Source organism: Erpetoichthys calabaricus, chromosome 18, assembly GCF_900747795.2.
Source record: "Erpetoichthys calabaricus chromosome 18, fErpCal1.3, whole genome shotgun sequence".
NCBI lineage: Eukaryota > Metazoa > Chordata > Cladistia > Polypteriformes > Polypteridae > Erpetoichthys > Erpetoichthys calabaricus.
The window spans coordinates 4977785-4999824 of record NC_041411.2 but is presented as its reverse complement, the minus strand read 5'-3'; the positions used below and the strand labels follow the sequence as shown (position 1 = coordinate 4999824).

Genomic DNA, 22040 nt, shown 5'->3' with positions numbered 1-22040 from the left:
CTGCATGAGTCTTAGTACTTAGAATTTCTATATTACTCTATTTATTTTTACAAGTTATTTTTTTATTGTGAGCTTTCCATATTTATTGTTTTGTCTGTTTAGTGGGAACCAAATATAAAGTCCTCTGCCCAAAGTACTAGCCTACTCATTAAAAATGTATCTGAATTTTAGAGTGGCTCACAAGTGTTCTGGTTAGTGTTGCTACCGTGTGTCGAGGATGTATTAATTGTATTTATTTATATATTTATTTCTTGGGTCCTAATCACCAATTGTATGATCTGCTGTGATTACTGTTGCTTCTTTCCATTTCATACATTAGCCTAGTATAGGTGGGTATACTGTATAGATGTGTTCTGTGATGGAGTGGAATCCCATACAGGCTAACCCAGTAATAGTTAAGCTACAACAGAAAATGGATAAATGAATAAAATTGACAGTATAATGATGGAAAATCTGAATTGTAACATGAGAATTATCATGTGTTGTCTGCATTTTAAAGTCAACCTTTTGTCCAATCTATGATGGATTTTTTTTCTCTCTCTCTTTCTCTCCTTATTCTTGAAAAAATAAATAGAAAATTCAGCTAATTAGCACACATCTTCTTCCTCGAAATAAGAAGGAACTAGTGAAGTTCAAGCTTTGTTTTATCATGCACAAAGGACCGTGTAGAAATCTACAGCAGAAAGGCCATTAACCAATTCTGCTCACAAAAAAGGTGCCAAGTACTAATTTGTGAGCGCTGCAGCAATGCAAATGTTCTGTGAATGCCTTGTCTGGCCACTTGTGCTTTCTTGTTCTTTTTTTGTATACCTTCATTTTTATAGCACGTTCAATGCAGCTATATTAACTTGGCTGTGCCAGCCTACCCTCCCATCTTTGCTCTTCAGCTTTTCTGCAGTAGTTACATTCCTCTCAAAACACATAGTCAGCCCCCCGCACCTTTCTGAGCTCTCCAACTAGAATCTGCAGTGCTGCTGGCTTGGAGGCAGCTTGCAGCAAAGCGAGATGGATGAAGCCTATTGATTTTCTGCTCCCCTCCTCCTGATGGAGGTCTGTGCTTCTGAGGAGAGAGAGAGAGAGAGAAAGAGAGAGAGAGAGGGAGGGTGGGAGGCAGAGAGAGAGAGAGAGTTTACATGAAAAAGTGAAAGGCTCAGAGAAACCCCGGAGCTGCCACTGTGTGAGCGTAGGAATGATTTCTCTGTTGCATCTCCTTGTTTTTCAGAGCCCTAGATAGGCAATACCCAGCTGGTAAGGGATTACATGATTGAAGAGTCAAAGGTGCTGTTGTGTTTGAAGCTGCAACTGCATTAAGACCACACCTGAGGGACCACTCTGTAAAGTTCACCTATAGGTAATTTGTTTGTTTGTTTCTTTTGGGGGGGGGGGGGGGGTGTTGTGTGCATTTTCAGGCACTTTAATGATAGCTTTTATTGGATAGTTCTGTTTAGTTTATTTATGTTTATTTATATGTGTGTAAGGTTATGGTTTATCATCCTATACTTAAATAATATTCTGATCTCTAATCCCTTTACTTTTTAAGTCTCTTGTGCAGACAGTAATTGTGTTTTATTATTTTGTGTGTATGTGACATTTTTTTTTTTTCTGCCATCTCTTTAAGAGGTATATTTCATGCACATCTGATTAAGAGTGCAGCAAATGCAGCATCATGCATTCTGGCTGGGGATTAAAATGGCATTGCCTTCTAGTGAATGCATTTTCCTGATGCTTTGGGGTCTGCATCAGTGAGCAACAGAACAGAACTGGGAACAATGGCAACTAAAAACAATTGCTAATCAGTCTTAGCAGGCCTTATTGAAAAAAATAACCCACTAGAAAAAAGATGTCACTCCACATTATCTCACAGTTTACATTTTATGTGCAAAAACTGCCAAAGAACAGAATTAAATTTATATTATTCCATGCTGAGCCACTGCGGCTTCTTGGAGTCTTGCTGCCTCTTAAATTTGCTTCTCTAGCTGGCAGGCAATTGGGCAGGCATGCATAACGGACAGATGAAATGTTAGTTTTACAGCACACATGCATGTGTTCAATTTGGTACCAGATGTTGGTTTACTATTATCATCCTTTAGCTTTTAAGAGCAAGAAATGCAGGGGAGGAGGGGCTACAGGAGGCATGATGTTGATTTTGTGCTTTGGGTGTAGAATGTGTGATCATTTGGGTGGAAAAAGTGATCCCCGTGGAAATGTGCTTTAGCTGCAATGGTGATTTTAGAAAAAATACTAAACAAAAGTAGCAAAAATGTCACAGACGAGCTATGTAACTCAATTTTTACTGCAGGATTAAGTCTTGAATTGGTTTGTGGAATGTCATTCTGTTCTGTGCTGCTGTGGTTTTATATTCTATCTGTACAGGACATTAAAGGCAAGTTCATTCATGCGTTCTCTCTTTGAGTATGGCATATTGTTTAGAGTTGGTACATCACAGGTCTGAGGACCTGCCTTCGTGGATTGATGGTTACAAAGAAAAAGGCCATAGTCTTGTGTGATTGATTTAAAATATACTGTGTTCTTGATATTAAGGGAACAAATCTTAAAACTTTGAACATTAGATTATTATAGTATCTTTCAAAATACAATGATGCTTACTTTTACCTAAACCTCTGTTAGCAATACAAGGAGAATTTATACCAAATGTGCCAAAGAATTATTTGCAGTGCTTTTGCAATAAAAAAGTAGGCTTAACTTGTTCAGAAATTTAAAATCCTGTATCTTTTATTAGATATTTAATCTTTTTAAATGTTATTGATACAATAGTTCAGTATTTCCAGATTTTTTTTTTTTATTTTTGCTTTATACTTGACCGTGACTTTTTTTGTATTTTTTTATTTAGTTGATACATTATTTCAAAACTATTAAAATATATATATATATATATATATAACATTCATGTGACACTAAATTATAAGTTATAAAGCAGCAGATAGCAAAATTCCAAGCAGAGCCTAATAAATGTATATATATAGTAATTATATTTAGTACTTAGTCACAAAATTAGACGTAAAACTAGAACTTAAACAGACCCAATGTTGCTTGGCACTTTTTTGTGTTAGTTTCCCTGTAGAAGAGCAGAGGGGAAAAATCTAAACCATCTGAAGATCTGTCTACAAGAGGTTCCTTAACATTGTGAGTGGTGTAGTTGCACCTGGGAAGCTCATTCTGTAATTTGAAAGTGAAGCCTGGGGGTTGTTTTCCCTTTTTAGTATTTCTAGTAAGAGAAGTAGTACTCGGCAGACAGCCTCAAGCAGAAAAGATGATTTCCTGTACAGACCACAGTCGGGAAATAATAAACAACAAAATCACTCGGACACCTACAGGTCAGTTAAACTGAATCTTTTCTGCATTTGGAAGGCAGTGCATAGTGAGTAAAGGCAACGAGAAGTGTGGGTGAGGCATGGGACTTAATACACCCATCTAGCAGCTGCATTCTGCAGGTTTGATAGCAGCTGGTGGGAGCTTTGCTCAGAGAGAGTTGAGGTAGTTTAGCTGAGGGAGAGAAATAGCATGAACAGTGAATGGCATGCAGAAGGTGGTGGGGAAGGTTCCGTTTTGTGATGATAGGAATGGCAGAATTGTATCTTTGAAGAAATATATTAATTGGGGTAGAGTGAGTCATCCAGGGTCACACCAAGATTTCCGATAGCATCCAGTGGCAAGAGAGTGAAATCATCAAGAACAATACTTAGATTTTTGGATTGAAAGCTAAAGGCAAGTGACATCTGTCGTCGTTATTGATTCTGCAGATTTACAGTATTGCCAATATGTCCTTTATGTCACCACCTGCCATTTAAAGAAAGCCTGAGATTAAAAAGTACTATTTCTCTTCCTCCAGGAAGAACCAATAGTTTACTTTGGATCGTTTTTTTTTTTTTTTTTAATTATTAATTATTCTGTTTTTACAGTGTTTTGTTGTCACTTTGAGAATGAACACATCTGTTCCAAAAATATTTCTTAATATTGCCAGCTTTGCAAAACTGATTTCAAGTATATATTGTACTAATAATAGCATTAGTTGTAACCATAGTGAACTTTACAGAATAAAATGTAACTCTGTTTTCATAATCAATTTATACAACATACTTTACCTTTGTATCGGGGTCCTTTAGTGCACCTGGTCAATAAATATGGATTTGTCCAAACCTACTTTGCCTTGCTTATCATATACCTTAATAGCTGGACTGTTTTTTTTTTTTTTTTTTTTTGGTTTTCCTATTATAATGAAATGGAGAGGAATAAAAGCAAAAACCTTACTAGAGTTTTTGTGTCTTTATTCACTGTTTACCTTTCAGAAAATGTTTCAGTTTTACAGATCTGTCACCTAAGAACATCTTGAAACTTAAAAACATGATGACAGGAGAATTAATGGTTTGGTGGACATTCCCTGGCTTTGATTCTCCCCTTCCAAATTCTGTCATGCTCTTGTGAATTTAGAATGCAGAAATGAAATACAGCAATAGTTAGATGTAATCAAAAATGTTAGGCATAATTTGTAACTTTTTTTTTTTTTGCTGGTTTAGCAGGGATTTTGCAAACTGTTTATGTTTAATAGGTTTTAGGGTCATTATTGTTACTTATACAGAATGAAGCGAATACTTAGAATTAAAATGAAAGTTAAACCTAACAAGACAGCATAGGCTCAAGTTACTTTTGGATAAGCAGAATGGCTTTCTGACATTAGCCTAAGACTTAGTGCATATGTTAGTAGTCTTTTCACCCATTAGTGTACAGTATTTCCTTGTAGAAGCGCAAAGACTTCCACTGAATTTTGCTGTGGGCTGCTGTTTTCTCTACCAGGTTACTGAAGGGTGGCTTCAGGCTTGTTTATCTTTTACAGTTGCAAGAAGCTGGACTCTCAGCTAAATGGAGCCAATATTGGAGGACGTGCTGGCCCATCCCACTCATACACTAACTCATTACTAGACTAATTTGTTTATGGAACACCTTAATTGCATAACTTGTAGTATGTAAACTAATAAATATAACAACATTTATTTATTTAACAAAATTTCATTAGTGATAAGCAGACCCCATGAAATCTAGGAATGTTTGAGAACTTTTTCGCACTCTGTGAAATACATTGAAATCAAAGTGGTAGGAAGTACTGAACTATTTTTGAGTGGATTGTAGTAGTGCAATGATCTGCTAAGTGTCCCTGAGAACTTGGGGAAAAGTCTGTGTAAGAGTCATTTGCCAGTTATGTAGGTCATGTTAAGTTGATAGAAGTATTTTCTTAGTTATTTTAAATGTTTGCTTATAAATCCCCCTGAAAGTAGGCCCTTCAACCTGCAGGGAAAACTTGGAGGTTGGTGGCAGGATTGGCACTCCAGCCACCATTTAAAAAAAAAAAAAAATCTAACTGTTCCATTCCATCTAAACTAGTGTGGTGCTGAGGTGTCACCCATTACATGGCTGCACTCGGGTCCTAATCTGGGATCCTAATGTGGTTTGTCATGTGGTGGGTGTGGCAAAGTGCTTTATCAGCGCCTGCTCCTAACCTCTCTCTATATTGTGCATAGTATAAGGAGGAGGGTCATAACCCCCACAAGCTGAATTGAAATGTAATATTCTATTTCTTGTCCCTCTGATTGCAAATTAGTCTTAGTTAGTGACCTGCCTTGCTGTGTACAAGGCATGGAGGGCCCACGGTTTCAAACCCTGCCTTAACGTGCTCAGTGGAATATGCAGAACTGTATGTTTAGAATGTAATGAATGTGCAGTAAAGCATAGAGAAGTAACTCAACCTTAATTGTAGAAATAATTGAAGTTTAACAAGAACAAAACCACTTTTTTCTTTTTTTGTTTGCATTTTATTCTACATGTGTGTAATACTCTTTCTCTATTCTTGTCTGGACTGTTTGCTTTGAAATTTCATTAAACATTTTTAATACAAACTTTTTTTGGACTGAGAGGTTTCTTTTGGTAGATGTTTGGCTCATGCTTGATCCTGCCTTACCAGCAGCTACAGTCTGTTAATTAAGTTATGCTAGACTGATTTATGATGGCCAAATATGCGATTTCATCTGTAAGGCAATAGTGTTAACCACTATGCCTCAAACAAAATAAAATGCAGATAGAATGAATTCCACAAACATAATGCAAAAAACAGCCACAAATTAGCAATAAGTAAATAGAATATAGATTATTACACTCGCATAGTTCCACTCATAATGCACACATTAGCTATGCTACAAAGCTAGGACATGGGACTGGCTCTTTCCATTGCTTGATATGGCTCCGGGCACAGCTGTAGCATCTGTTTTTTTTCCCCGATTTATCTGTATAGGCCCTATACAGATAAATACTATAGGGTAATTCTATCAAGAAGAAAGAAATGTAAATAGTAATATATCTTTTGTTGTTATTATTTTACAGTGTGTCCTTTGTTTGCTGATGAGGGGAGGGGGAGGACTCCTTGAAGGCTTGTGTTTAATCTGCATGCATAATTAGCCATGTGTTACTGCTGCCAGCTGCACAGGGATCAGGTTTAGGGGTACAGTCGCAATACGTACTATGTAATATTTTCATTATGGCCAGCTAATGTACCCCTCAAATGAAAATACTGCAATTTTTTTAAACACACATGCAATGCAAGTCCAGCAGTGTTTCTCAACTTAAATGGCTTGGGGACCCATTTTTACCTTTTTAAATTCACTAATAACCAACATACAGCAATTGAAGGTTGGTGAAATGAGGGTGTTTAGAAATGGGGAAAATAGAATAGCCTACAGCACTGTCAAGCATGATATAGCTGTTTTTTTTTTCCTCCTCAAATGCTTATGTCCCAGTGATGGCCATGTTGGCAACAATCTTATAGTAAGTAAGCCTAAACGTTGTTCTGTGATGTTAAACTGGCCCTGCAATGCTTCCTGATGCATTTCGGGGTGGGGGAATGCCATCCACTTGCCAAATTTGAGAGAAAATATTTGGAGAACACCACCGAGTACAGCATATTTGGCAAATTTCATCAATCAACATGGTTAGCACTGATATTTCAGAGAAGACTTGTTTAGCAGCTGAATCCACGCTATAAGTTAGTTGGTAAATCAATGAAACCAAAGATTAAAATGCTGAGGGGACTTTTTGATCCCCAGTTTTACAGTTGACAGCCTAATTATATGTAGAGGAAATGATAGGCAAACATGAGACTGGGACATTGTTTTATGCTGCTAACATTAAAAAGGATCAAGAACTGCAGTGTGTTGCATTATTTGTAATCTTTTAATAAGAAGGTTAGTAATGTAGCTTGTTCTGACAGTTTTAGTTAAGTAGTGTGCAGTGAGTGCTTCAGGTTTATGTCAAAATGTGGTCATTTATAGGAGTTTTGTCTTTCTCTGTTAGCGTAAAGTCTGAGGCTGTGACTTTGTAAATAAAACATTTTAGAATTTGTGAACATGTCCATAAAGACATCCTAGCTGGCAAAGAACTGGCTAGGATTTAATAAGCAAGTTACTTTAACCTATATATTTTTGCATGTTTCAGGCTCCAAGTTTGGAATCTGAGAGACTAAAAGTGACAAGTGATTGAAAGTCTTTAAAAACATAAAGTAGCAAGGAAAAAAACAACTTTTGAGTGTGTGTGTCTGCACATGCACATTTATATGGAGTTTATTTAACTTCTTGGATTAACATTTTTAAAGTGCTCCTTTAAACTTAGTTATTGATTTATCTTTTTGGAATTCTAAACCTTTTCAAAATTTAAGAATGAATCATTTGCTTTCCTCTTCTCAGTTCAAGCTGCTAGGAATGCAGCTGTCTTGTAAACCGCTACACCACCAAGTGTAAACATGGCCATTTTCATGATAATCCCTTTGGAGGATTAAAAGAAATCAACACACTGTTTCACAGGCTATATAGCAATCTGATCAGATTAGTATAGTATCCATTACTTGGATCGGCATGCATTCTAGTAGCTGAAACAACAGGGAATAATCTACTGTTATTAAATTTGGTTTCTCTTGACCAAAGAGAGCAGAATTGAATTAAGGCAATAAATTACATTTAGACTTCACTGCCTTGTAAAAGCGCCTGCAGTGAGATGATACATACATACATACATACTTCCCTGCAAATAAGGATGTGTCCTGAAAACCTTTTCCTTTAATCGTGGATTTTAGGGGTCATTGCTGCTTTATTTTTATTTAATTTTTTTTTTTTTGGTGGTGATTATTCTGGTGCTGTATTTTCAATTTTGATATTTCTGCCCAGTGTACTTTTTACACATTCAAATACACATTTATTTGCAAGTGATTGAAGTATTTAAATGACTTAATCTCACCTCAATATGCATAAAACTCTTGGGCAAAATATTCTGAAATTCTGGGGCCATCCTCACTTTCATTTTTTGAACAGACTATCTCCATTATGGGAAATGTGGGAAACTGCAATGCATCTTTTCAGCATCTCTGCAAAGCAGGGATGGGGTGCCAGTTTAATTAAATTAAACAACTGAAGCAAAGATACAGCGAGAAAGCAGTTGGGCACTGAGAACTCATACAAAGTCAACTTACAGTTTTTAAATTCTCATCACTGTATTCTGTATTGAATCCTTGAGTGAGCTACCCTGTAGGTATTCAACTTTATTGCAAAGCATTTGATTTTAATTCTATAACTTGTTCATTATATTTCAGTGGGGTTTGGTAATACTTTTCATGGCAGTGCTTGTGGTGATTTGTATTACCATATTTATAGATGTGCAGGATTAAAGCTGAAATATATGAAAGTTTGTGGGATGTGGTTGAGTTAATGTAGTCTTGTACTGTAACACTGCTTTTTTTAAACATATATTATCACAGTGTGTTGTTTTCTTCCTGTCTAAATGAGCAATACAAGTATGACACAGATCTCATTGGTTTCTAGTCACAAGATCCATTTTAAGTGACTCTAAGCAGCTTAGTGTCATTGCTGTGATTCTTCAAAGATGCAGCTATTATTAGTTACTTGCATTTCTTTATTTTTATACATATATATATATATATATATATATATATATATATATATATATATATATGTATATATGTATAATATATGTGTATATACTGTATGTGTGTGTGTGTATATATATATATATATATATATATATATATATATATATATATGTATATATATATATATATGTATATATGTATATGTATATATATATATATATATATATATATATATATATATGTGTGTGTGTGTGCGTGTGTGTAATTTTTTAAGAGGCTTCTTTTCTGTATGTGTGTGTGTATGTATGTGTGTGTGTATATATATATATATATATATATATATATATATATATATATATATATATATATATAATATAAAACTGCTCAAACAAAATTAAAGGAACACTTTTAATTCAGAGTTTAGCATCAAGTCAGTAAAATTTCCAGGATATTCATCTAGTCAGTTAAGTAGCAGAAGGGGTTGTTAATCAGTTTCAGCTGCTTTGGTGTACTAGAAGGGCAACAATGAGATGGCCCCCAAATATGTGTGTGTGTATATAATATATATATATGTGTGTGTGTGTGTGTGTGTGTGTGTGTGTGTGTATATGTTGTTTTTTTTTTTTCCTTTATGGCATAAAGCCTTGATTACTACATTCCTATTGTTAGAATACGTTTCCCGTTCATATAAAATCCTTGTTGCCATGGCACTAGAGACCTTTGAAAAGCTTACATGCCTGTGCTGGTGGAATTGGTGATTTTTATATTAAGACCCAAACAAAGAGCTGCTGTTTTACTAGAGCATGAGTGAATAATGGCATTACCAGAATCTGCACAGGGTGTAACATTTAAGCATCTCTCTTTACTTCTATTGTGAAATCATACTGACACCTTATTTGTGAAATAATAAGGGTTTACAAAATCTTATCGTGATCTGTGCCATTGGCTTGAGGCTTTTTATAGGACGTCTCAAATGAAATCTTCTGTCTAAAGCTAAAATGAATGAATTCCATAGTAAGATGCAGCTGAACAAGTCTCCATAGTCTTCTCACAGTCCCCCATTAGTGCTATATGCAAAAACCAAAGATTACATGCTAAAACTAGAAAGCACATAGCTCCAAACTTGACAATGATTGTCTCTTAGTTCCTTTTTACCAATATAACATTCTTATGCAAATATCTAATGCAGACATGCACTTTATCAGCCTTTAGACAGACTTGACATTTCCCTTCTCCTTTTACATTTGGTATCCTTAAAATTAGCTTTGCTTGTTCATTGGATTGCTTACCCTAAAGAAGGGGTTTCCATGAGAACTGTGGTTCTTATGTTGAGCCCTGGTGTACCACTTTGCAGCAGGCGTTTTATTCCATTCAGTTTCACTATGAGTCACAGTTACATCTGATTGATGTTATTGTTTAATTTGATTTTTTTCTTTCTTTTATTTTGCATTCAGATATATGCTGTAGTATTAACATGTAAAAGAAACACAGAAATGGATTCTTGCCTTATCTTTAAATGCTTAACTTTCTAAATACGATCAATTAATGATGAACAGTGCAGACACAGGTGCAAATAACACTAAATTCTAAAGAGAGTTTAGCTGCTTCAGTGTCATATTCATTTGTGTGCTTAGAAAGTGCTTAAATAAGTGGTTCTCCACTTCAGTCCTGTGTAACCCAGTAACTACAAGTTTTCAGTCCAACTAACATCTCGTTTTATCTAGACGGGTTCCTTCATTAAGCAAGCTGTTATTTCCTAGTATCTGCCGTTTTTTTGTGTCAATTTGCAAATGACCAAATTACATTAGTACCACTGTTAATGAAATAGAAGCCCCCTGGGAGTTTAGCTCATTATGAGAGGATTTTTTTTTATCAATGATAGATTTTACATAGAAAGAATATGTGTTTTAAAGACAGGGTGGATCTAGTGGTGTGTCTGCTGTCGCACGTATCCTTCCTTGGCTTGGATTTTTGCAAGACTAATTCCCTGTGATTCCTGCGTGCTCTCACCTGTCTCTTTCATTGCCTACTACTCCTCACTCAAGTGGGCTCAGAGGCAACATCATCTGCCTCGCTTTACTCAACTCTGAGACGATCCAAACTTTTCATCCTTAATAAGACTTACCTGTGGCCATGTGCCCTTATTGATAGACTTGAATAAAGGAGAAGCATCTCCGAAATATTTGCAGGTGAGTGCTATCAATTTGAGTCTTTTTTTTTTTTTTTCTTTCATGTTCTGGACTGGCCATATTCATGAACGGGTGCTAATATTTAATTTCTCCAGCTTCTTCCCTCTGTCTAATCCAACTTTTAGTTTCCAAAGGTACAGCCCTATATTTTCATGACATACTGGGCACATTTTATTTTACAAACTATGAATAAAACTACAGTACACATGAAATAACCAAACACATTCGTAACTTTCTACAGCACAAACACCACCAAAGACAGACAGACAGACAACTGTTCTGTGTAAAGAAGTTTACAGCGGCTCCCACAGTCCTCTAGAAGACTAGCACTTAAATTGTGCTTGCTCTTGAGCAATATTTATGCAGACTACTGTATAAAAGAGCTTCTTCATTCATCGACTATTTGTTAACTGAGGAATTGCTCTAGTTCGGTATTTTTTTTTTATTGGAATGTACCAAACATTTATGTGTTAAACTGTGGTGAAAATATTTTTTAATATTTTGTTCTTTTTCAGTGTTCTGGTTACTTAAGCTTTTTCTAACTAATTAGCACACAAGGAATATGACACTGAAATGTCTGCTTCCCTTTAGCATCAATTGTCATTTGCACCGGTGATGGTGGTGCTCATCATTAATTGTCAATTTCTGGATACAGGAAAGAGAGACAATTCAATGGGGAAAGAAAAGAAATGAAAAAGAATATGGTTAAAGGAAAGCTGAGCATTTAATGCTTTGCCAAAACATCAAAGTTTCTCATTGTACTTATAAAGATCACACTAGCAATTTTTACTGAATGTGATAAAGGAGAAGAATAAAAGACTATGTAATTAGACTAACTCATTGACTTGTAAAGCTGATTGGAATTGAAACCTTCAGCCAAAGTAGTATCTTTGGACTGAATTTGCAAACATCTGCACTAGAAGGACCACTAATATTCTAAGCTCTTAAACCCACAAGATGGAGCCGGAGTGTATTCTAGCAACAGATCTCTCGTCTTTATACCTGTTTGTGTTTTATAATAACACGTCGTTCAGTCAAATGTTATAGTACAAGAGGGTTTGTGTTCCAAAAAAGGTTCCATCAAAATAGAAACTCTGAGTGCTGTATCACAAGAGATCCAATTTGAATATGGTTTCTGAAATATTTATATAAATAAAAGCAACAGAAAGTTTGGTAAAAGCCCATTCTAAAAAAATCTACCACTTATACAAAAAAATTTTTTTTTTTTTTTAATAATTTTTTCCATTGCTTTACAGTGGGTAGATCTGAATTCTGATTTCAATATTAGTCTTTGTAAAAGCATTGTGGTGTAGGATACCACAATACATTTTTTATTCGATAATGTCTTCCCATCTGCTGTTTCTCTGAATAACAATATTTACATATTGGTGATATTTTTTACAAGTGATTTTTAGACCTGATTCTATCAGATGACATTTTAAACAGCAGTGGTATGAGCCCAGCACTTTCCCCGAATATGGCATAGTAAGATGTGCAATTGATGACATCGTTTACAGTAAAACTCAAGACCTGAACATTAAACATTGGCCATTTAAGCTTTGGGATAGTGGGGGAAGGTGGAGAGGGGATCTAGGTTCTGGCACTTGTCAATTACAATTTTGCATAAACTGACCTTTGCATTGATTTATTTTCTCATCATAGGCTTGCAGGAGTATTTTAAAAATTAATGTTTTTTTTAACATTAAAGTCATTTCAGGCTTTTCAGCCCTCCTTCTTTCTTTTCCTTTTGTTTATAAATGAGATCTGTTTGATGACATTTGGGTTCCTGGTATTGTATGCTTTTTTTGCTCCAATTGCATTCACAATTTCACATTATCTCTGTTCTAAAAACCAAATTAGTTTACTGTATATTTAGCTCTCTTTAAAGCAATTACTACAGTTTCATCATAGACAACAATTGATTAACTGGATCGCCCCTTGCCATTAGTGTTCCTTGTATGTTCCACGTTTTTCCTTAAACATCTTTTGAATGCTGTCTGGTTTTTAATTTCTTGTCTAATGTTTCTAATTTTCTGGCTTACATTCTTTATGCTAATACCCACCTTCTTCCTCAAATGTTCTCCCTATTGAGCCTATCTGTTCCTCATCTGACCCTCATACAGTAAAGGTTAGTTGTCTTAGAAACAGATACCAAGAATCTAGGTCTAGACTCCCACTGGAAATGTAAAAATAATTTCTCTTAATGTACTCCTTTTTTTAATTTAACTCTACTGGTGCTTCTTTTGGCAAGGATCAAAGTTGCAACTAGCCACTGTGTTAGAAAATGGGGGTGATATGACACAATTAATTAATTTGAGACCAGTGATTTTGCTGCCCCAGTTCTAATTTTCAGTTTCTGTAAAGCAATTGCTCCTTCTTTGACAAGGCGGGTTTCTTTTGGGACTTTCCCACTGCCAGAACATTTTTCAGGGACCAGGGGCTTTTTAGAAACTCTGGAACTTTTGTAGCATTTCCACCACAGGAACTTGGGCCATTTGTAGTTCCCACTAGGTAATTCCTATTCTCTTTATAGCTCCTACTCCAGGGTTATTTAGCTTTCATTCAACCAGGAGTAATGTGGGTGGGGCTTGGGCCATGAACTGTGCTGATTGGTTGATCACAAGCTCTGGCGCCATCTTACAAAGCTGTTAGTAGTTTGGACTACTGAAGATGGAGCACCTCACTGTGCACTGCATCACTGTTTGTAGCTGCATTCCTACTGCATGGAACCATGCAACGCATCAGAGCAGTGATCTTCCCTGTTAAGCCGTGATTGCTCCATTGCAATAAGGTGGGTACACCACGTCACTCTTCTTTGCACATTGCATATTTAACATAAAGATTACAGTTCCTGTTGTGCATTGGGAACACAAAACACGAAAGTGGCCAAGACCACAAGTGGACCAGTGCCTACATCATACAGGAACTCATTGTCTCCTAAAGACAAAGTTCCTTAGGTGGGAAAGCGCCTTTTGTTGATGGACTGCTCAGTTTTTTAAAATAAATGAGCAGGGATAGATTTGGACAGGGGTAGGATACTGTTGCAGTAAGTTGTAGTTGTTTTATTCTTTTGTTAAAATTGGTGCAGATTTCATTCTTCATTGTTTCAGTGGTAATGTAATTTCAATAAACATTTGACCTAATAAGTGGCACATGACAAGAAAATGTCAGCAAGACCATTGAAAACTATTTTTTCCAATAAAAATTCATAGAAATTTATGAAACGAAACAAATGCTTTGTTTTCACAGGCATGACTTCCTTACTCAGGTACAGCAGAGCTAAGCAAGTTTCCTGGAGCGCTATTTACTTGAGAGGATATAATCAGAGTTAGGATCATGAAACCTTTTAAAATAACATGTATGGTCAGATATATTGGATGCAGTACAATAACTTTCTGTTTCTGTTGTATTTTGATAGTATTTGATGGATATTAAACACAATAATTTACATTTTATTGATTTATTTACTTTAATACATGAGCTGTATTCTGCAAAATCACAAATTCCTTTGTTAGTGAATGCTATGCTTAAAACGAAGGTTAAAGCAGTTGAGAAAATCTAAAGCAGAAATCTTTGGGGGGTAGTGGGCCTACTAAATATTATAAAGTCCTGTTTCAAAAGGTGACAAAATATCCTTCTTTTCTTGTATTTACCTTTCCTAACCTGAATGGTCTCGTAACTTAATATAAGTAGTGTGCTGTTTTATGCTTTATTCCTTTTCAAACCTTTAATGTAGCTTTCAACACCCTGCACAAAATCCTTGGCTGATGTTAATGACTTTGCAAAAATGTATCTTCTGGTGTCATTGGATGTTGGAGGTCAGATACATGTAGTGTTCAAGATAACATATTGTGGGTCTGTTTTCATGAGATTCTGCTAATATAGTAACTTATGTTGCGGATGTTTTCCATAATTGTGTTTAATTTGATTAATTGAATTTTTTTTCCACTTTTATTATTTTATTTATCAAAAATAACTTCAACAAAGAACGTTTTATTGCTTTTTTTTGCCCTGTGATATGAGTATCTAACAGAGCAATGTGATATTGTGCACTTAGGTGTCCGACTTGTTTGTGTAAAGAGAGAATCATAATGTAATCCTGCGAGATAGGAAATACCTGTATTAACAGTTTAGTATTATGGATGTCCCTGTTTTGGTACATAATATTGTGGCCAGTGTAAAGTGTACAAATCTAGTGGAACACAGATGAAATGGTAGCTGACATTTTCAGTTGCCCTTGTCATTCCAGTGCACTGCATTGTCTTTATTTTCAATGTGTGGCTTGGCATACTTTCCTTTGTAGTGCAACAACAGGCTGGATAGATCAGAGCAGCTGTGGCAGGCTTTTAAACTGTGGAAGATGCAGTTCTGAAGAAACCTCATTAATATTAATGCTATAAATAGGAATACCCCTTTTGAGCAGGAAATTTTATATATTGTGAGTCACATCTGTTCTCTAAAACCTATTAAGCACTTGTATATTCTGACAGTACTTTGTTTCTTAAATCAGCTCTGCGTTTTCAAGTTGTAACTGGTACACAGTGGTGAAGCTTGTAGCATTCATGTCTCATAGTAGCTGAACCATAATTTTACTTCTTGCTGGAGTGCCTCTGAGTTCAGTTTGCATCTTAACCTCCATATGTCGTGTGGTTTTTCATTTTCCTAGGCCAAAAGTCTTGCAGTGCGCATATGGTGGATTGGCAGCTTTAAACTGGCTTTGTGTGTGTTTGTGTTTATGATGGCAAATGCAGTACTATCACATCGTCTGTCACTGGTATTGATGAATTGCATGAACAGAGGGATTGTGTGTTCACAGTGGATGGCCTTGCTGCTTTGCAGATTTACTGCTTTGGTTTTGAATCTCAAGACCAGTTGTTGTAACAAAGAGATTCTTATCAGTTTCTCCATTAGTATTCTGGTCAATTGTTTTTTTAGAAGAGCACACCCTGTCATTAACTAAAATACACAAAAGAACAGTTTGAATTTCTAAGGTAATGCGCTGTTATTTCTAGTTTTAGGATGCTTACTATGTTTTTTTTTTTTTCCTTGGGCCACATCTCACCTTGGCATGCTGTCATAACTCACAAGTTCATTAGTTGGGCATTTGTCTTGTCTTCCGTTTCTTTAGATTATGGCCAACAGTGCAGATGGCATTATCTAGTGAGCCAGAATGGCTTAATAATCAATGTGTACTGTGGCCACAATGAATCTTTTTTCTCTTATTTACTAGTGAACTCTCATGTTTTCCCGAAAATAAGCAAAGTTAATTGTTCCGAGCAGTCTTGTGTGTGCATTGTCTTGAAACTCTTTTGTGGTGTTTTTCCATGCATGTATGACAGAGTTGTTCATTGTGAAAAAATATAAAATGAAGTGAACTGGTTTCCTTGACTCCAGTAAAGAAAGAGTAAAAGTCTGTTGCAGAGCTGGATCATTGATCAGTCATTTGTCAGGGTCAAGGTAACTTATCACCCTCTCCATTTTGGCCTTTACCAGCATATCTGTGAGTCAGTTTTAATCCCTAAAATGTCATCTGAAGGCTGCTGAGAAGACTGAGGTAAATAATAGGGATTAGTTTCCACAAGATGTTAAATGGCAAATGAGATATTCTAATTGCAGTCATTTATCATTCTTTGGCATGTCCTACATCACCTCTACAGCTTAATATTGATTTTAAAAAGGATGTTTGATTTCACTTCATAGGACCCGCTATATGTCTGTTTAACGTATTTTATTATCTTGTAGTTCTGTCAGACAGCTTTTGTAACCAAACTTACTATAAGCTTTCTCCTACCAACACTGCATATGTTAACAAGGAACTTTAGTTTTGAATAAAAAAGATTGGCAGCAACCAATGGTTTATAGATTTAACCCAGATCCATAACACTGAGGTTTCCAAACATTGTCCTCTGGGGGAGTCTCCTGGTTTAGCTACCACTAGCTTATCTTCTGTTTCTATTTGAGAATATCCCTTCTTGAAAAGAAAAGAAATGATTAAAGCTGTTGTTATTGGTATACCCTGTTTTGCCTTTATGCTCTGAAGACCCCAGTTTGATTCCTGGCACTCTCACTGTGGGGAATTTTCTTATTGTCTTTGTGTAGTTTTCTCCCCTTTGACATGGGTTTAGAATAAGGTCACCATTCCTGTTGCATACCATAAAAGACTTCTAAAGGCAGTTAATGTCAGAAAGGGCATATTGACCTAAAATGTTCTGTTGTAATACCTCCATAATGATAAACAAAGATGAGATTTACACAGCCTGACAGCGGCACAGGACACAATACCTTGTGTGGACCCGTGCTTGTCTATGTCAAACAGAGAAGGGGAATCAGATTTTTGATATCTTTGGAAATGATGCACTGTGAAATGGCCATTTTGGTGGCATGTGAGATGGACAGAGTCGAAGAATGGGATTTTGAACATTGAAAGTAGAAGTGAAATGCGGGCAAGGTAATTCAAAGTTCTGAACATAAGTTTTGTACATTTGTGCTGCATACAGTAGGCAATATGGAGAGGTAAAGGTGTGGGAAGGGGAGTTGTTTTGGCAGTTCTGGGGTTGCTGTACTTGTATCAGAAAAATGGACAGACATAGTGCAGGTGAAGAGGGTAAGTGAGAATGTTATTGTTATTAAGATGACAGTAAACATCTGAAGAATATAGTCACTGGCACAAGTTGGCAGAAGCAATGAAGAGAAATAGGAGTTTTGGTGCAGGTTGATGGGGGTAATATTTGGGTGGCCTTAGGTAGAAACTTTCATTCTGGAGCCAATATGGTTAGCTGTGAGAGAGTCCATGGGGGCTTTAGCTCCAGTACCAGGAATGTTGATGATATGAGCTCATGAAAAAGGTTTTCTCAAAGAAGAGATTATAATATAATATAATTATTAATAATATAACATAAACGGTTACCAACTCAAAATAGTGCCAAGATGATGTCACCAATAACAGATTAAAAACAAAAAAAGGTTAAAAGTAGCCATATGTTTTAATTAAAAGAAAAAATAAAGATGAAACTGAGCATTTTGAAAGATGACGTTAAGAAGTTTCAAATTTATATATATATATATTTTGTCTATGCATGGAAGTGTGCATGTCTGTCTGTCCGGCCCGGAAATGAGAGGTGGAGTCGGGGTAAGAGCTCCACCTCCGAGGAAACAGAAACTCTCTGAGCCACGAAACCTACGAAGAAAGAGTCACTTGCTTAGCCGCTGATACAGAAGAGAGGCGAGCATGTCGGCAAAATGAAACCTCCTAGGAAAGAGATGCCCAAAGTTGTTCCTTTCAATTTCCTGACATCTCTACGTTTCAATTTTTTGTCTGTTGATTTCAGTAGTTTCTAGGACCCCGTGATGGCTTACACAGCTAGTATAGTATAAGGAGCACAATAGATTTTTTGTTGGTAAGGAAAGTTGATCAGGACATGAATAATAATTGGAAGATAATCCCAAAAGAAAGTTTTGATTCACAAAATGGCATGATTATAGGAGATATTTTAGTCACTGGCATTAAGAAAAGTGAGAGTAAGTATATCCTGACGGCAATGTGAGATAAAGATTTCCTGAAATATTGGTACTAAGAGCTAGCAAGTTTTGAGACTAATTAGGTGTTATGTCTTAAGTAGCAAACTATGAAGAATGTCTACTTGAAAACAACAGAAGTAGTCCAAGGTTGGACAAAGGAATTGCTCAGACAAAAGGAAACATGATGATGCATTGGTGAGGTACAGCAGTTGAGAAAAGGAGGAGCTAATGTAAGGAGTGTTAGAAAACAAAATCCGAAGTTGATAGAATGAACTATAAGGAAGCAAGCTGAAATGCTGCCAAAGTTGAGGTGAGAGTGGAAGTAAGCCAAAAGTGAAAGTTTGCAAGTGAGCTGCAGAATGACAAAGGAAAGAGAAATATTTAAGATCACAAAACAGATGTGAAAGGAAAGATGTGGTGCAGTAGGTATGAATTCTTGAAATGAGCTGAAGGAAACCTGGTAATTGATTAAGTTTCTCTCTTTGTTTTGCTACTCCCCTCCTCCCTATTCCAGGCTTGCGCTTGGTAAGTATATGGGTTCAAATCAACTTTAAACCGTATTCTAAGGCTGGTGTGGTCCAGATTTTACTAGGCTAGAGATGCTTCAGTAGAGCCTAGTGTACCTGATTTTTGTGCCTGCAACTACTGTCATAGTAACACATTTTCTGAGAATCCTTGCTTTCTCAAAACTTAAAGGGGTACCCTAGTCCTTGTAATCTGCACCTCAAATCTGTGAGCCTGAAAATTGGCTGACTTTTTGCCATCTCTCCATGGCTCTGCTGGATCACCCACTTCCTAGCGTTCTTTAAAACCATCGCATGCTTCTACTCAGGCTAAATTCTAGTCGTCCAGAGTGTAGTATCTCCTGGTGCTGCTGTTTTCCTTGCTTGCTTGGGCACCCCCTCTACCCACTTTTGTTAACTGCAGTTTTCATAGATCAGATTACCCTTTATAATGTGTAAAATATTTTAAAGTAGAGATCATGAAGCCTATGACAGTAATTTCTAACTGTAGATAATTTGCAAGTTGTTGATCATTGCTGCAGTTAGTAAAGCTGAATGTTCAATAGGAGGACAGAGAATAGACAACCTGAGCAGTTCTTAGTTTGATTTTTTTTTTTTGGTTACCTATTATTATCATAAATTGCTGAACTGTAAAAGGAGAAAATATCCAGGCCTATCTCCAAAATCGAGTAATAACAAAAACAATATTAACAACAGTGTGCTAATTAAAAAAAAACAAAGTTCACTAAGAGAGTCACAACAAACAACAAAAACATCTCTTTCCTATCCAAATCTTCCTTTTACAACTTGGATCTGTTGGCGAATTTTTCCCCCCCTCTGCCCTCTAATTAATCAATACCAAAGATCTTCAAACCATATTCCAAAATGGTTCCCAAATGAGCTTCAAATCCAAGCTCCCAAGTCACTGCTAAGAATCGGAAGAATCTCTAAAGATAAGCAGCTACAAGGGTAAAGTGCCCACAGGCTGCCTACAGATTTTTTTTTTTCCACTTCTGTTTTATTGGTATATTTAGATTGGCATTATTGTCCCACTCATCCCAATTGTGAAAAATCTACTGCTAACTAGTTTTTTTGTCCTGGAGCCTCTTGTATAAATGATGTGTAGGCACAAAAATTTTGCTTACGCTTGTATGCACGTTCACATTGAGATGTATAAAAACTGAACTATGTGTAAAGCCACACACATTCTCACAGCAACACCTCTCCATTGCATACCCACGTTTCTGCTTGGTTTTACAAACTGGCGGCACCCAGCGTCAAAGCAGTTCTACTATTCCTGTGTGGTTTCCCTTTCTTTTTTAGATTCACATCCATGACACAGGCTTTATCAAATACACTGAAATTAAGTGCATTTCATTTATAAGTTTTTAAGGCACCTGATTGTAATCAACCTGTAACAATGTAATGGTGCACAGAATGGCCAAGCTATTCCAAATACCACAGCTGCTTTAGCGTTGGTACTGTCAGTGCACCACTCAGAGTATTTTAACCCATTGTATCGGAGTGTGGAATCACAGCTCTACAGCAGCTGATCGTAAAGCTCTTCAGCGGTTTGTGTCAAAAATGTAGAGGATTATAGGGATACAGCTTCCAGCTCTGTAGGACATATATAGCATGCACTGCTTAAGGAAAGCCACTTAGCCATGCACACAGTTTATTTGAACTTCTCCCATCTGGCAAATGCATTGGAGCCTTTCCTGCACAGACCTTAAGACGCAGAAACAGCTTCATGCACTCAATCACTCCATTATGTGCTTCCGGTGGAATTGTTTGTATTTATATTTACAATTACCTCACTGTAAACTTGCATTACAGCTGTAATATAGCACAACCTAGGCCACTTTATAAACCATTTGCACAATATGTACATGTATATTGTACTTATGCTTTAATACTGTAATTTTTTCATTGTTTTCATTGTATTATTTTTTTTTTGTTATCATTTTATAGGAAAATAAGTTTATGGAGTATTTGCATATTGAATCTCATTGTACCATACAATGACAATAAAGGAATTCAGTTCAATAGAAGTGTGTGCATATATACAGATGATGGTGATTGGCTTCTAAGTCAATTTAGATTTCCAAGAGCTATCCTCTTGGAGCTGTGTACTGTTAGAATACTAGGATGTATACTTGATATAATTTTTAAGATGAAATGTTTTAAAATATGTATTTTACATTATACAGATAAATTAACTTCATTTAAGTAATGTATAATAATTAAACATGGGGTGGTGCAGCGGTAGCAATGAGCTGGCACCCCTTCCAGAGATTGTTTCTGCCTCGCGCTGTATGCTTACTAGGACTGGCGCGACCCTTGTACTTTAATGACAAAATAAACTATAAGATTAAAGTGGAAGTTTTGAGATTAAAGTTAGCATTTGAACCTTTTTTTCTTCACTGTGTCCCTATTTTATTTTTTTTTTCTTTTCTCTGTACCCTAATACGCTTGCTTCTGTATGACACTCAGACGGTGGGCTACATCTCTCCTTTTCATAGCGACTTTGATATCTGAACACTTCTTTTTTTATTTTAGACATTGTGCTACTTTCTGAAACTTGAACTTTCGTGTGTCTCCGCCATTCTGTGACACTCGATCAGCTTTCCTTTGTTGCTTATAGCACTGCTTAAGCCAACCAATAGTATGTTTTTCCTTGCCTCCACTTCGCATTCTCTGAAATTCTTCTTTTTGTCTGTGTGCTTTTGCCATTGTCTTTTCACAAAATGCTGAACTTAAAGGGCTGTTTATATTGATTTCCATATTCAAAGGGGTGTTATTCTGTGAGGAGTCGGCGTGGGTGGCAGGCAGGTGCACATGCATTGCATTTCACAGTGACTGGGATTTGTGGAGCAGAAGTGCGTGGAA

General features: G+C 36.3%; 1 protein-coding gene across 2 annotated transcripts in view; it reads left to right on the top strand.

Moving 5' to 3' along the window:
- The first annotated feature begins 1297 nt into the window (after window positions 1-1297).
- The window catches only part of rph3aa (rabphilin 3A homolog (mouse), a), an 81428-nt gene continuing 60685 nt past the window's right edge, over window positions 1298-22040 (top strand). For both annotated transcript variants that reach the window (XM_051921141.1, XM_051921139.1), the window contains exon 1: window positions 1298-1351. The gene's annotated coding sequence lies outside the window, so the exon portion shown is untranslated. The remainder of the gene's footprint in view (window positions 1352-22040) is intronic.